Source organism: Maniola hyperantus, chromosome 17 (assembly GCF_902806685.2).
Source record: "Maniola hyperantus chromosome 17, iAphHyp1.2, whole genome shotgun sequence".
Taxonomy (NCBI): domain Eukaryota; kingdom Metazoa; phylum Arthropoda; class Insecta; order Lepidoptera; family Nymphalidae; genus Maniola; species Maniola hyperantus.
Window position 1 is genome coordinate 8,675,570 of NC_048552.1, and position 16,590 is coordinate 8,692,159.

A 16,590-nucleotide genomic window follows, 5' to 3' on the forward strand; every position below is an offset into this window, starting at 1 on the left:
ATGCAATGATATTCAAATTAAATAGGTATAGGTACCTAAGTATCTTTAGTGGGAGAATAACTTACCCATTGATTTCGGAGGAATCTACCTAATGAAATTACCAACAAGTACCTACATGTACATAGATAGTAGGATTAGTAGGTACTTAGGTAGATATCTAGTGACACATTCCTAATTTCCCAGACTACCTTCCTGTGACAGTTAGGTTTTAAAATAAACTAGCGTAGCATGCTTAGCTCTAAAGCTTCCTAAATAATTGTTCAGAGTGAGTTAGGAATAGGGAACTCTTTAATTTCATGACTAGGTGTGTGAAGGAAGTGGAGGGCTTTAACTAGTGTAGGTAAACACCGTTTTCTAGTGGCGAGTGTATAATAATGTTCGTGAAGGAATGCCATTCCAATGACTGCGGCATTGTTCGGTCGGGAAGCATGCGTCATATACTTTAAGAACCGGGCTAGTGATGCCAGATTTTATCCAATTAAAGGACATAGTACCAGATCGAATAAGAAATTTTACAATAAATAAACGCCTATCCATACCTACCTACCTACACAAATATCGTTAATTTGGAATGGAAATTAACAAGAAGGCAGAAAATTTCAATTAAGAAGAACAACAAATAGTATAGGTAGGTACCCACCTACTAGGTACATACACATTTTAATTTTTTTAATGATGTAATTACAAGTCCATGGTTTTCGGATTTTTCCCTTTACTTGTGCTCTAAGGGTGAGATCTATAGAGCGCACTCTGCCTTTGCTTAGACTTAAGACAACGCGGTTAAAACGAGACATAGGTAATAGGTAGGTATATTATATCTCACATAAATCTGTCTCGTTTTAACTCAAACTGAAGTCTGAGCAAAGTCAAAGTGCGCTGTATAGATCTCAGCCTCAGACCTACCTACCTGGTTTTCATGATTCTAGGTTAACGGGATAAGTAGGTAAGAAGGTACTCTATAGATTTTCTTGAAAGACACGACTGAGAGACAAATAGACAACAAAGTGATCCTATAGTGGTCCTATACTTTTTTCCTTTAGAGGTACGGAACCTTAAAAAGACGACCAAACAGAATTACCTATTGTTTTTTGGTGAAAATTCCGCCAAAACCCTGAAACATGGTAACCCTACGCCCAACTATTCGAGCTTCTCTTAACTAGGCGATTGTTCCTTCACGCGCTTATCTCTTGGTACAGTAAAGTTGTCTCGAGATTGATTTATGATTTGTCGCGGCGTGACACACCTCTGTTGCATGTAATTCGCTATTAATATTGAACGTTGGTACCGAACGGGAGTTTATTAGTGGATAGATTATTGCTGTATTTATAACTAAGCAGCCAGGTAAGGTGGCATACTGCCTAGATAGTTAGTTAGGTGTCTTTTATTTATTACCATATAAATTGAAAGTTAAGTAAAGTAACGGCTTTTGAAAGAAAACGGCTTCTGTAAGATTGCTAGGGTCCTAGAAGTAGGTACCTACCTACCTGCTCGCACTGAGGTATAGGTATTAGTATGTAGATACTTACCTATAGGTACCTAGTAGGTACCTACCAGTGGCGTGCACAGAGTTCGAAGCCAGGGTAAGCATTAGTAAAATAGGCCTTGGATATATAGACTTACTGAATGGTAAGTCATAAAGAAAAATGGGCACCGGTCATTTTAACTAGGGTAAGCAGTACTTTTATGCCTCTATGAATTGCACGCCACTGGTACCTACCTATCTAAATACCCACACTGTCTATAGGTATGTAGATGGGAACTTCAATAATAACTAATAGTTTATCATGGGTCGTCTTCATTGGACCACTAGTAGGTAGGTAGGTAGTTTTATAAAATTAGTTGAAGTCCATTGATGACAATCTAGAGGTCCAATCAAGGCGACCATGGTCCAAAGAAGGCAACTTCTAAAGAAATAAAATAACTGCTGTAAGTAGGTACCTACCTATCTACACAGTCAGCACGCAATCTGCACTCTGCACATATTATGTTGCAATTTCTACCAACGCGTTTTAGTAACATGTGACTGAAACTCGCCTCGAAACTTGCCAGCGTAGGAACGATCACTACGAGTAGGTATCATTAATTTTTTAGACAAGACGCTTGTGTTGAATAGCGATAGCTACCGGACAAGCACACTTTATCGGGCGGTCGACACAATACGCCTACGTCGATAGCTATCACTTCACTTGCGAGAGTTGCGTTCAACCGCCACCGCGCGCTCGTTTTATTTCCTTTTAGACAGGTTTTACTTCTGCCTTTTTCTTCCCAGAATGTGTTCCGTAAGTGTCATGTAGATTCAGATAGCGTTCGTATTACAAGCGATTAACTTTACGGAATTTCAAATTGTTACAATCGCAATTTTGTTACTGTACCAGGTACCTAGGTAAGTGCAAAATAATTTAATGATGGTGTATTATTTAACGTGAGCCGTCAAACAGCGTTCGTAGAAGCAGGAAGCGGTGCTCGCAGGCGCGACCCGCGACCTGCGACGTGCCATTAGCGCCGCGCATTCAATAATAATGAACGAGCCACACCAAAATATCCCCTGTTTACACCCACTCGCTCGCTCGATCCGCCGCCGCACCGACCGACCGCATTTTATTTTTTCGCTGTCGCACATTTCGCCGTCATAGCTATTTCCACTCGAGGCATTATACTCGCATACGTGTGTGAGTCAGTCCACGTGGACCGCTCCGTCGTCGTCGAGCGGAATCAGCCGAATCTCGCTCGCCGGTTGGTCTAAACGCGTCGATCGCTTATTAAGGGCGGAGTTACACGCGATTCTGCTCCGTCGTTGGCTGGATCCGTGCACAGAGCCCCTGCGGTTGGTGGAGGTGATTTTTATAAGCGCGGCAGTCCACGTGGACTCGTTTATCTATTCAGACGCCGGCGGCGCGGTCGCGGGGGGAGGCCGGGGGGTATACGGGCAATCAGTAAAGGCGGGAGGAATACGGCCATATTTATAAGAGCTGCGGGGATGCAATCACGAAGCGGCTCGGGGGTCGGCGGGCGGTCGGGGGGAGAGGCGGCGGCCATTTTGAGGGCAGCTCTTTTTATTCGTTTTTCGCGCGGGGTGCGTCGGCGACGGGAGCGCGCCGTGCGCTAATTGCGGGGGTAATGAGGGCGCTCCACTCGGCTCGCTCACTCTATTAAACTCGCTCGCTATCGACTGCCTTATTGATTTGTCCTTAATCGAACCGCGGCGGAGTGGTGAGACACGACTCGTAATGTAAACAAAGCGCCTCGGCCGCGGCTACATCCGCGCAAATTGAATTGCAATCATCGGGAGCGAGAGCACGCCGCAATCACTGCCGCCGCCCGCTGCCCGTCGCGTCCGCACACCGTTGCCACAACACAACACAACACCGCACAACATCCACCTCCAGCATTCGAGTTACGCGCCTTACAGCTAGCACGTCACTGTTGTAAGGGCGCCTACCAGCTGAGCCGAGGAGAAAAGAGCGACCAGTTTTTGTGGGGCTATGACTAGCCAAGTCAAACATGGCCTACGTTTTTAGTAACGAAATTCTAAAGAGTTATCTTTAGAATTTCCATACTATATTTTGATACGTATCTAACTGCTAAATTATTTATTGACACGCCATAACAATCTGATAAAATACCTATTTACCTACCTATTAACACTAAAACAAACAAACACTTATCTAACTATTAGCTAATAGGTAGGTAGGTAGATGGTACATGACCTAAGTATTAATTTCCGCAATATTAATTTTTACTGAATAAAGTTCTTGATTTTAAATCGGTTAACGCCATCTAGTTTAATTCTTAGAACTACGTCCCTACTAAGTACTACCTGCTCTACTTACCCAGGTAAATGGAGTCGAAAGCTGAGGTTCCAAAACTCATAGGACGTTTCCGTCTGTTGTGTGTGCTCGGAAGGGTTTACGGCCTTTTTTGATCGACTCCACGGCCCTGGGGTCCCTGTTCGGTAGTTAGGTATAATTTTGCCTTTCAATTTGACAGATAAGTATATCAATACTTTACCTAGGCAAATAGAAGAAGCGCAAACGCAGCGAGCGCAGTTTTTAATTTTTAATTTAGATACAGAAAAAAATGCATTTAACGGAAAAGGGCACATCCATCGCAAGATGTTACCTAGGTATGTTTTTAAATTATTACTTAGATATCTGATGGTCTGTTTAATTTAAAAAAATGTAATTTAGAAAAACCGGTAGATAGATACGGATACCTACCTAATATTAAGGGTAGGCAGGTACAGTAGGTACGCTACCAAAAGTGATGAACATCGATCTTTAGAAGGAGATAGCAGATTTGTAGAGCACATGTCTCGGTCGTAGAAACCGACAAAACGTCATATGGGTATGAGTGACAGAGACAACGCTCTACAAAGATAAAATGACATTCTAAAGGTCGATGTTCATCACGTTTGGCCGCGTACAGTAGGTAGGTACCTTACCTAGGTCTACATTTTGTAAAAGTTTTCCCAAGGGCGCGATGTGATATTATGCTGGCTGCGCAGCTTTTCCCAGTGTTTTCCTTCACCGAAAAGCGTGTGATGAATTTGAAATAGATACCTTGGTATAGTTTTTTTTTTCTTAGTGACATTTTTACCTATTTACGTTGCAATAGGTATGGTTAACTCTAATGTAAGTATAATACCTAATTATTAATCAACAAGGTCCACCGTCCAGTTCATCCTCTATCGTTGCATTTACACATCTTACAATTTTTTGTAAGTAGGTACCTATAGGTAGGTAGTTATTACTATTTAGGTACTACTATAGGGGAAGGTTGCTATGATTGAACCACTTAACTTCATGGCTTCAAATTATTTAAACTTTGACAGATAAAATATCAAATAATATCACATAATATTGAATAACAAAACAAATCACAGTTTTTCGAGACAAATCAATAATAGGTAAGACTTAGTTTTTTATCAACGATTGACGACACCTATAGGTAGATAGTCTACACATAGTAATTTTAGGTACATAGATATAGGTACATACCTATTACCTACTTACCTAGTTGTCATTTTGTAGTGTCGTTAAACTTGTAACGTGCAGTTTAAAAGTAAAGCGGGCATTAAAATTACGGGATACAAGTACCTACATTACTAACCAATCGTAGATAAATATCAATAAAATATACATAATATGAAGTATGGAGTAATGAGTGGGTAAACTGAACTCACACAATACGAAGAAATGTAAGACAATAGACGGGTGACGTCGTGCGGCGGGCGGACTGACGGCGGTTTTACTTTACACGAGCCTGTGCACGACACGATAAAATGCGGTGACGACTCCGAGCCCCGAGCGCTATATATTTCTACTAGCTTATTCCCGCGACTTCGTCCGCGTGGACTACACAAATTTCTCGTAAGATTAGGTAGATATATGAAATGGCTAAGATCCTAACCTTTACCACAACAAAAACAACAAGCCACAACTGCCGTGTGATTGCGGAATCGTCACTCATGGAAAAACGTGCGAATGTCACGTTCGTATGCAGTGTGTCGTGTGCCGTGTAGTGTATCGTGACCGCAAATCGTGCCGTGCGGTGGCTTGTGCCTCGTACGATAACGCCCTGACAATGACGCGCGGCGCGACCATCGCAACAATTGACACAGTTGTGCACCCCGATATGTGTTTAAGGCGTGTGTACACAGGCGGATGAGCTGTCTTTTTATTTTAAATATCTACCTACTTTAAGAAAACAATAAGAGTACAAAATATTGTTGCATAGAAGAAGGTACCTATGCGTTACTTCGTGGAAGTTCAAAGGTATACACAAGGAACAAGCTTCATTTGCCTATACGCCAAAACCACCGAGGAGTACCTACTTACGACAGACAACAAAGTCATCGTATAAGGATTCCTATTTGCCTTTTGAGGTACGGAACCCTAAAAACGCACCGAAATTAGAACCTTCCTTTTGGAAGTCGACTAAAAATTAAAATGAAAGCCTTTCAAAGTTTAAGTGGATAAAAATACCTATAGGTACCTACTACCTAAGGTAACTTGTTACCTACCTTATCTATTCACAGCCTTCGTATGCCGTTTGTGTTTAATATGCAAGCTATGAAGCTCACGTACTTATGGTTCTTCCTATACGAGTAGGTAGGTACCCGCCGACTGCGCCTCGATTGCAAATAAAAGGCAAAGGCAAAGTTTCCACATTGTGAACTTGTGGAACATAATATTGTGTTTCTTCGAAATTCCAAATTGACTTTTTCAAAGAATTTATTGAAATAAGAGAAATATAGGACACCTGATCTACCTACCTACCTACTTAGGTATGGTAGGTACCTACACTACATGTATTTATAATAGGTAGAGTAGGGAGGCAAAAATGCTCTACACAAAAACAAGAACAGTGATGCACTCATAGAAAGCAAGTTTGTCGAAAATTAAATTATTATATTATTATAGCTTCTTACTTAGGGGCTAGAGCCTGTTTCACTACCCCCAGATCTACCCCAGATAAACTTAGACGCTAGTACAGTTTTTGTATTGGGAAGCTGTCAAAATGTCAAAATTCGTTAGATAAAGTGTATAGCTGGCGTTTGTGAAACAGGTTAAGGACCTGTTTCACAAACGCGCCCAGATAAACGCCTATACTTACCGAGTTCTTAATTTTCCATTAGGTATACCTACCTAGTAAACTGTAAATTCGCTTAAAGCAAAAAGCTAGTCAGGTTTGGTTAGGTATTCGTAGCTTATAGATTGGTATTCATTGTCGAATATTTTTTAAATCAATATGTAGGTACTAGGTAGGTACCTACGTAGCCGGCAGAAAATATTGTACATCGACCTTTAGAAAGAGATTTCGGCTTTGCAGAGCGTTGTCTCTGTCACTAAGGTACTTAAATGTCGATGTAGGTACAATATTTCCCGCCAGGTTATGTAGATACATTTACTACCTAATACTTAAAATGTATCTGAGTAATAAGTAGGTATAGGTACTTATCTATATCTAATATAGGTAGGTACCTATCTTGATACCTACCACGGGATCTATTTTTGTTAATTTCAATGATTTCGTACCAATTAATTAGCTACAGACACTACATAATATAAGTATTTAATTAGCTTCGTATCTAAAAGCTAAGGTACCTTCCTATCAGAAAGTCGACAACCCCAAGACCAAGGCCCGATATGAAATTTCATTAAAAGGATCGGCACTCGACGAGTCGGCATAGGTAAGCTATACTCATGTGTCTGCAGTCGGCACACTCCACAAGGAGGCTACACTCGTAGAGCGCGTAGTGGCCTGAACTCACGAATAATTCACACGTGAGTCCTACAAATAAGGCTGCGACCCTGCGCCCTCACAGAGAGTGCTGTTATTTTCCGGTTCGGCTTAGGGTATTTTCAGATCAAGTGAATTTTAGGTGAGTGTAAGCGCACACTTTCGGCTCGTGAGTCGTGAATCGCGCCAAGACAACACGAGCCTCAAAAGAATTTTGTACAAGGCGGCTACACTGAAAACACCCTAAACCGTAGAGGAAATTAGGAGAAGCGTGGAAACTGGCAGCCCTCTGTTCTGTGAACCGAGACGAGGGCGCAGGGTCGCAGCCTTATTTGTTGGACTATTGACTAGCGTTGTAAAATTGTTATTGGTGAGTTAATCTTAGGTTCACTTTCACACTCTATACCTACGAGTGTAGCCTAAACTCATAGCCTACAGTACCTACATCATGCTTAGGTACCTAATAGCAAATTTCAGTCAGGTACCTACTATAGGTAAGTATTTAAAATTTCTTTCTCTTAAAAAAATCCTGAGAAATTCGTCTTTTTCCTGACTCCCAAGACTGCAGAGCGCTTCCTAATATTAATATACTTAGGTATCAAGAAAATTCTTATCTTTTTTCTTGTCTTGGTAACCCTAACGTACCTTAGGTATACCTACCAATCTGTCAGCCATCAGGCACCCAAGCAAGCTATTTTTAAGAGTTTATATTAATAATATTTTGGGTAAGTAGGTACACTTTCAAATTCGAGTATCAAACTTGTTGAAAAGTAGGTAGATACTAATAAGCGGTAAAACGCAAGTTCAATACGAGTTTAATTGAGGACGTACCTAATTAAGAAAATATATTAATTATGTACCGCTTCCCATGCATGAAATTGTTACGAAAGTATGCGTTTAATTTTATCCGTAGATCCGTTTCCGTTCAGTTTTAATAAATAACTCAATTTATTCGTGTCAGCGCTCAGCATTTAACAGCATTCCGCAACTCCATCTAAGTATTAATTTATAAGTCAAGGTTGAAAATACTATTGCTAATATAGACCGTAGCTTGTGTTAGGTTACACTTAGTTTAGTAAAGTTTAGTAAAGTTAAATTTTTCTCACCAAGCCAGGCAACGTATTTCTTGAACCTACAGAATGTTTTTAAAATCCTTTCATATTTATGCTTAGTCAAGACAAGAACTAGATAGATGCTTCTAAGCTAAGATCTACCTCCATAGGCTCCCATGGATAAGTTGCATAGGTATACCTACACAGTACACACAGATCCCAAATAGCTGCATTTTGGCTTATAGCTAATATGCACATGATGATGACCTATATCCTTGCTGGTCTTCAATCAGCATGACTTCAATCTCAATTGTTGTGACTGCTGAATGAATGATATTCTTACTGCGTTTGGAACCCTCGTAGCTTTAGTTTTAAAGTCCAGAAAATTATCACCACTAAGTATCTACCTATAGGCACAGAATATATAGGTACATCATCTTACAAATCCAACAACCGACCATTAAAAAGTTAATAATTTATTACCTACTAGTAACTGATGCCCGCGACTACATCCGCGTGGAATGAGGTTTTTTAAAAATCCCGTGGGGACTCTTTGATTTTCCGGGATAAAAAGTAGCCTATATCACTCTCCAGGTCTTTATCGTGATTTTCGTCGTCGTGATTTTTCAAAAAACCACGTCAATCCGTTGCAACGTTGTGCCGTGATTGAAGAACAAAGCAACAAACAAACACACTTTCGCATTCACCTATACCTAATAAGGGTACTGATTTTAAAATATTAAAATAGTACAAAATATTTGACTTTGACAATACATTGTAGCCGATAGCGTGTAAACTGTAGACTGTAGAGAGACTGGTTGATTGCGATCATCACAATTCACATTGTAGCTGACATTTTACCACAATCAATCTCCTGATGAATAACTAAAAGACAGACCGAAAGCTTAATGCTATGGAAAAATTATGGAATCGAAGAATCCTATTGGTGAACTTCACAGTTCACACATCCCTCGCCAGCATTCTTGCTTCTTGGAAATCTCACATCTCAGGAAGGCAGCCTAAATAATAATAGGTATAGGGTCGATAAGTGTCGTCCCGCATACTGACAACATGGGGAGTCCAAGTGCTCCAAGTGGCTATCGGATTTGAGCGTGTCTTCACTTGGGATAACTCATGGCGCGGTTTCCCATATCTAACCGCAGAGATATCGTACTTATCTCAAATAAGTTACCCGATACCTATCAACATTGATTTTTCTTGTTTGAGTTGGTTGTTTGTTTAGATAAGTAGGTAAGGTATCATTTTCTTTATGCTGTACCTATAAGTACGTATATCTATATCCGTAATCTCTGTTATGCTAAACTTATTATAGGTATACCTACCTACAGTGGCGTGCTTGTCATAGAGACATAAAAGCACTGCTTACCTGGCGTGCTGGTCATAGAGGCATAAAAGCACTGCTTACCTAGTTGAAATGGCTATGTGCTCATTTTTATGATGACCTGTCATTAAATGGGTAGTTAGCTAGCTAATGCTTACCCTAGGTTCAAACCCTGTGCACGCCACTGTCTACCTAAGTACCTACCTACCATCGACCATGTAGAGGTGCCTAATATCCTGTCTCATCTTGATATACCTAGAGATACCACTATGTTATTTTGATTTCGTTAGGTATACCGATAGGATAGGTAAATAACTAGTTTATGCCCGTTACTTCATCCGCGTGGACTACACAAATTCAAACCTCTATTTAGGGTTTGAATTTTCAAAAATCCTTTAGCTATCTGCATGCCATAATATTTTAGCATGATCCGTCCAGTAGTAGGAACTTGGAGCTGTGCGTTGGTAGAACAGGCAGTCAGTCAGTGTTCTAAGTATCTTATCTACCTAGGGTTTTGGCAGCTACATTGACGTTCGCATGTACGATAAAAGACGTTTTTATGTCCGTCAATGTTAAGTACCTACGTACCTATCTAGATTCTAGAAGGCAAAATAGGGTCTTGATTGTAGTCATAAAATCATGTGATTTTTCGTATAGTGGTAGTTCATGGGACTAGAATTCATTATTAAAGAGAATAACTTTAAAAATAGAATAGATAAGAGAATATTTTTTATTTATTTTTTATTTTTAACATAGTTAATAATTATTAACGTCACTGCTGTACGCAAAGCGAATAATGACGTCACAATGCGTAAATGACAAATATTTTTCAATTTTTTAACATACTTACCTACAAAAAAAATATTTTCCAGCATAAATTAGGACTCTATTTCTCAACCTATTCAAGACCCTATCCATAGTGAACACTGAACATTACATCCACCACATGTGTAACTAATAAATGTAAGCGCTAAATTTTATTGCGGTTCCAGGCCAGCCAATCTATCGCTAGATCAAGTTTACGGCTTTATCGATAATAACCCTAGCTAAGGCAATGGTACTAGGTAGGTACCTACCTATAACTCACGCAAGTTATAACTAAAAGTGCTGGGCCTTCAAGTGACGCCATAAAACAATAGTACCAAAGTGCCTATTAGGTATTATGGTCTACAGTTTATTAGAGATTTTGATTGCATACCTATTCCTTAGGTCTCGCTTCGTCATCATAACCATTTTACACCTACCTACTTACTTACCGTGTAAAATGGCTATGAAGCCGGTGCCGAAGCGTTTCTATACCTACTTACAATTAGATACATTTTCTTAAAAAAGACTGAAATCTGTTGGTTGGTAATTATGGAAATCTACCCGCTACTATACATTACTAAACGGCTAGGTATTATAGTTATCATTTTTTAACTTCTCTAACTCATAGGTAGATATAGAGATAATATAGATATTTGTTTCTCGTATTTGTGTTTCGTTTGTTGTTGGAGCTAGAACAATTAGATCTACGCTGCACGAAAGTCGTAGAGACGAGAGGGCAGAGGGAAGTAGGTAGGTATGGCATGGGCCTGCAACTGTGTCAATTGTACGCAATTGTCGCCTGCGCCTTATTGTCTCGGCCGCTGACGAGCGACGGGTCGTCGGGGCAACAATTGAGCTGTTTGTTCAATTTATAAAGGCGATTCTTCACAAAGCAGTCAGCCTCGTATGTCTAATGACGCATAGAGCACTTTATACTTGTTGTGAGAGTCGTAAACTTACACGGCAACACTCGGGTCACGTCACACTTAATCGCCCTCTTAAAAGCTTAAAACTTCCAAATGGAGTATCCAAGGATCTAGTTGTAAGGGTTGTAACTACACCACAAGAATCGAGTTCTTTATGTACGAAAACGTCAATTTAAATTAATTAGACTCTTTCATGACCTGTTGATAATGATCGTGAGCTTTCGAGTCAACTGAAGGTTTTAAATCAATTTTACTAGGTATTGAAAATTATTCTGTATAGGCCGTAGGTAATATTTTTGTAGTTAGCAGGTAGGTTTTAGAATTGAGAATTGCCAAAAAATGCCTACCATAGCAATTAGCATACAATTTTTGACAAATAATTTGTTAAGTAACTTACCACTTACCGATAGTAATCTATCATTTATTCGAATAGAAGAAATAAAGAGTGATTGCGAATACCAATTAATCATATATTATAATAAACTAAAAACAATTGAGTAGACTGAGAGAAGTAGAGTTCACTGATCGGTTTTACATGTAAGTTATCCTTAAACAAATATCCATCACAGGTTTAAACATGGAAATACTATTTGCTATAGCAAACCGCCTGTCTGAGGAGTATGCACTCCGTGAGTAATAGCTTCGAGAAGTCTTCTCAAGTTACTGCAAAACTACGTTACGTCGACTCAGCTTGTTCGAGGAGAAATGATTTACTTTACCAATAAAACTCAGTAACTCTAACTGCTATAGGTACTTTTAAATCTACTTTCAACTGCAATTATTATGAAAGAACACATTTTGAAATAATACGTATGGACCTAGTATATATGTAGTGTAGGTACATATATTTTTTAGTTTATAGATTAGCGCTTGGCTGCAATCAGACCTGGTGGCAAGTGATGATGCAGCCTATAAGATGGAGCGGAGCGCGCTTGCCTAAAAAATGCCTAAGTATTCACTTTTGATTTGAAGGTACACCTCTCACCTCTACAAAAATTGAGGGGATTTTTTTGTCCAACTATGTCTCATGTGATGATTGATGAACTACTTATATTCTATATGTAGGAAGGTGCTTAGGTATACCTAGTAATATTATGGATAATTAAACAGCAGACGTTTCAAACCTAGAAATCTTCATGAAAAATATAATAATTTACTGTCCTCGCCATTTCTGAGTGTTTAAGATTTACTTACAAAAAAACCCAAATAAAAAAAATTTGATAAATAGGTAGGTACCTATGGTGCTGTTCGAATTAAAGTATAAATTAGATTTTATTCCACCCTTAATGACCTATCTTGGTAGAAAACGTAGATAAACTAAAGGTAGTGTCCGATTAAAAATTAGTGCGTCCGCGGAGGCCAATCTTTAACTAACAGTAGATACCTTAGGTATTAGGTATCTACTATCTACGGTTAAGCTATCGGTTTAATATGACTAGGACCAGCTTAAGATTATCAAAACAATCGTAAATTAAAAAAAAAACCGTGCTCCCCGCTCTGGAGTGGCGGCCGGCGAGGGTGTCAAAGCGAACAACGGTTCACCCCCCATTTGTGCCACAGACTTATGAAACAGATAGACAAGAAACGCAAAAGGAATAAGTGATCCATGTTTATTTCATAGATTTTACAATTCGATTTGAAGCCACGAAAACTGTTTGTGGTACGTAGACTGGAACCCGGTCTACGAAATAGTACTTCTGGAAATAGCAAAGGCTAAATTTTAGGTAGGTAATTATTTAGTATTCTGTATGGTATACCTATCTATAATTTTTCTGTAGTATACGTATAATTTTTTAAAATTGATTTTTCGTTCCTGCTCTTCGCTTAACATGCAACATTAGCTGCTGTTTTTGTATGAAACGAAGGCAACCCAAGTCGTCTCAGACATTTCAATTTATATTCCAAGTGTGTCTATCCTCTTTCCCATAGTCGTCAGTATTTGCGGGTAGGTAACGCACTCTGTGACACCTCGCTGGGTCAAGTGATGGGAGGGCGCTAATTCCGAGCGCGTGACCGCACCCCGCTGCACCCCCGCTCTGGCCAGAGCCGTTTTCCCGCCGGATTTGTGCTCAGACTTGGTAACCATATCCTAATTATGAAAAGCAGGACACTAACCCAATTACTCACTAAACAAACATAATCGTGACAGAACAAAGCGAGTGCCATTTTGAGGTCCCCCAACCCTCTGTGTGTGGAGTGTCAAACCAAGTGTTCTGGGGTGGAGACCGCGTACCTGTAAGCGCAGTGTGGGACGACCTCTAGCCCGCTGGACCGATGACCTGAAGAAGGTGGTGGGGAACGGATGGATGAGAAAGGCGGAGGACCGGGTTTGGTGGCGCGCTCTTGGAAAGGCTTATGTCCAGCAGTGGACGCAAACAGGCTGATGGATTGGAATGGAACCCTCTGTGAAGACTTCGGTGACCTGGGCGGTCTATTAGGCTGGAACGAGCTTGGATGGCTGGAGTGAAGACTTCGGCAGGGAGAGGCAAGCCCAGAGATAGAAGAAGAAGGATCTCGTCTTACGGTGAATGGAGACGACATGTCTAGCGAACTTTATTCTCACGGCAACACTGAGGGCAAAAGAGCGAGAGGGTAGGTACTCGACATCAACTGGGTGGTCTGACCAGCTGAGGGAGTTAAACACGTGCTAGTTTTATAACATCGTTAAAACACCATAGAAGCCTATGAAAACAATTAAATAGGTAGGTAATCCATTCGACGATGTTAGGATCGCACCAGTTGTCTACGCATTTACTCGTCTTATTTGTATGAAGAAACACGAGATAATGCGTAGACAAAATTTTCTCGCGGGGCGCATGTTAGGCCCTCAGGACCGCATGATCTTCAGCAATGACTGGACAGAGAAACACGAACGTTCCTTCCTTCTTACTTTCTTGAAATTATTATGTTACTAGATGATGGTGACTTTGTCTACGTGGATTTGGTTCCAAATTCGGTGGGAACTCTTTGCTGAAATAAAAAGTAGCCTAATAATAAGTAGCCTCGCTCTGTTGCGGCGTGATTAAAAGACAAACCAACAAATAAACACAATTTCGTATTTATTCATATCCATATCCATACTAATATTATAAATGCGAAAGTGTGTCTGTCTGTCTGTTTGTCTGTCTGCTAGCTTTTCACGGCCTAACAGTTTAACCGACTTTGATGAAATGTGGTACAAAGTTGGCTTCATCCCGGGGCCGTAGCCTATGTCCATAGGCTACTTTTTATCCCGGAAAATCAAAGAGTTCCTACGGGATCTCTAAATACCTAAATCCACGCGGACGAAGTCGCGGCCATTATCTAGTCAAAGGGTACCCTTATTTTAAATGCGAGTGTGTTTGTTTGTTGGTTTATTGGTTTTATTGGTTTGTCCTTCCATCACTTCGCAAGGGTGCAACGGATTGACGTGATTTTTTGCATGGGTATAGATACATAGATAAAGACCTGGAGAGTGACATAGGCTACTTTTTATCCCGGGAAATCAAAGAGTTCCCACGAGATTTTCAAAACCTAATTCCACGCCCACGCAGACGAAGTCGCGGGCATCAGCTAGTGATTTTATAACATGAAGTGATTAATTTACAAAACTAAGACGCGGTATAAGAAAAGCAATCTTTTGGGCGCCCTAGTTAATACAGTAAAATAAAAAGGGCGATTTGGCGTCCTCCATCGCCGCCGCCCGATTAGCGGCGCCCGGGGAAATTAAAAGTATTTTATTCAAGCATTTATTCCCTTTTTGTTTATGTTGGTAATGCGGGGCGAGCGTGCGGCCGAGCCGTGTCCGCGTGACGGATGGGAGCGTATTGATAGCCCTGTAGCTTGTAGCCTTTACCTAGTGAGCTAGTGGTAAAGGTTAGATGGCTTCTCGGGCACTGGTTAGTAGAGTTTAAAATAAGGCCTTATGGTTTTTTTTGACGTCATAGAGGTTTCGATCGAGATGTATACAAACCATTGCCTATCTACTATCTACGTACCTACCTACTTATGTACGAAGGGTAGATAGGTAGGTACCTACTAACATAGTTGTCACTGATGTTATTCTTATTGTTATTCTAATATACGGATTAAGGACACAATTACTGGTTTTCGCGGACTCCTAAAAAACGATTACGAACCTTTTTTCAATCTGATCATCTTAAAAATAAGGCCCATTACCTAAGTATCTATGTATAACGCTATACCTAGATATTTAGCATTATTAAAATGCTTGTCCAGAAAGTCATCCAAAAACTTACTTCAGAGTTCTCGGTACAAAATTGTAAGCTGATATAGTTTTTGTAAATTCATTTAATTGAGGTTTCATTCATCTGAGGCGTCGCGTCGTCGTCCAACGCGATTACGCGATCGTCGCGCGAGTGAGCGATGCGACCATCGCGTGCTCGTAACAGAACACGAATACCTACGCGATCATCGCGCGAATACCAATTAGGACACCTATTCGAGATCAGTAGGTAGGTATGTTTGATCGCGCGTTCTTACTAGTAAAACTCGTGCGAACTTGGGATGATCGAGTATTCGCGTTAGGTATATTAGGCCAACGCTACCTTCGATCTACGAAGAACCTTTTGGCTGTCTAAGCTGTCCATACCTACGTACCTACTCTACGTAGGTTCTCTGGGAAATGATTTTGTTAAGCTGGGCAGACGTTCCAAACCAGTTGACGATTCAAAAGCACTTGTAAAAGTTTACCTACTTGAATAAAAATATATTCTATTCTATTCTATTCTATACATAATTTCCCACCAGCTCTTGGAGCCTATTGAAAGCCGTGTATGTTATCACGACACGAGCTGTTCAGCTCGCCGGTCGCCACTGCGGGATTATTGCGGATGTAATAAAATTAACATACGAGTAGATTTATTTGAGTTCATTTAAGAAAACTCTTGTTACACAGTGCTGAAGCCTGTGGTTGGAACAAACAGGTTCACGTTATTTGTAGCCTTTGTTCAATCGATTTAAATCTGTTTACCTTTAGATCATCTCTAAGCTAACCTACCTACCACCTGGTGTCTGGTGCACTTCGACCGCCCGTTGTGCCAGATCCTTTTTTCCACGCACATGCAAACTGTGGAATCGACTCCCTTCGGCGGTGTTCCCATAAAGATTACCTACAACATGAGGGTATTCAAGGGGCGGAACAACAAATTCCTGAAAGGCCGACAACACATTTGTGATTCCTCTGGAACTGCATAATATTCACAGGCGGCGGTAATCACTT

General features: G+C 40.4%; 1 pseudogene; it reads left to right on the plus strand.

The window, feature by feature from the left end:
- Positions 1-2,270: 2,270 nt before the first annotated feature.
- LOC138403519 (uncharacterized) lies at positions 2,271-3,106 on the plus strand (annotated as a pseudogene).
- Positions 3,107-16,590: the final 13,484 nt, after the last annotated feature.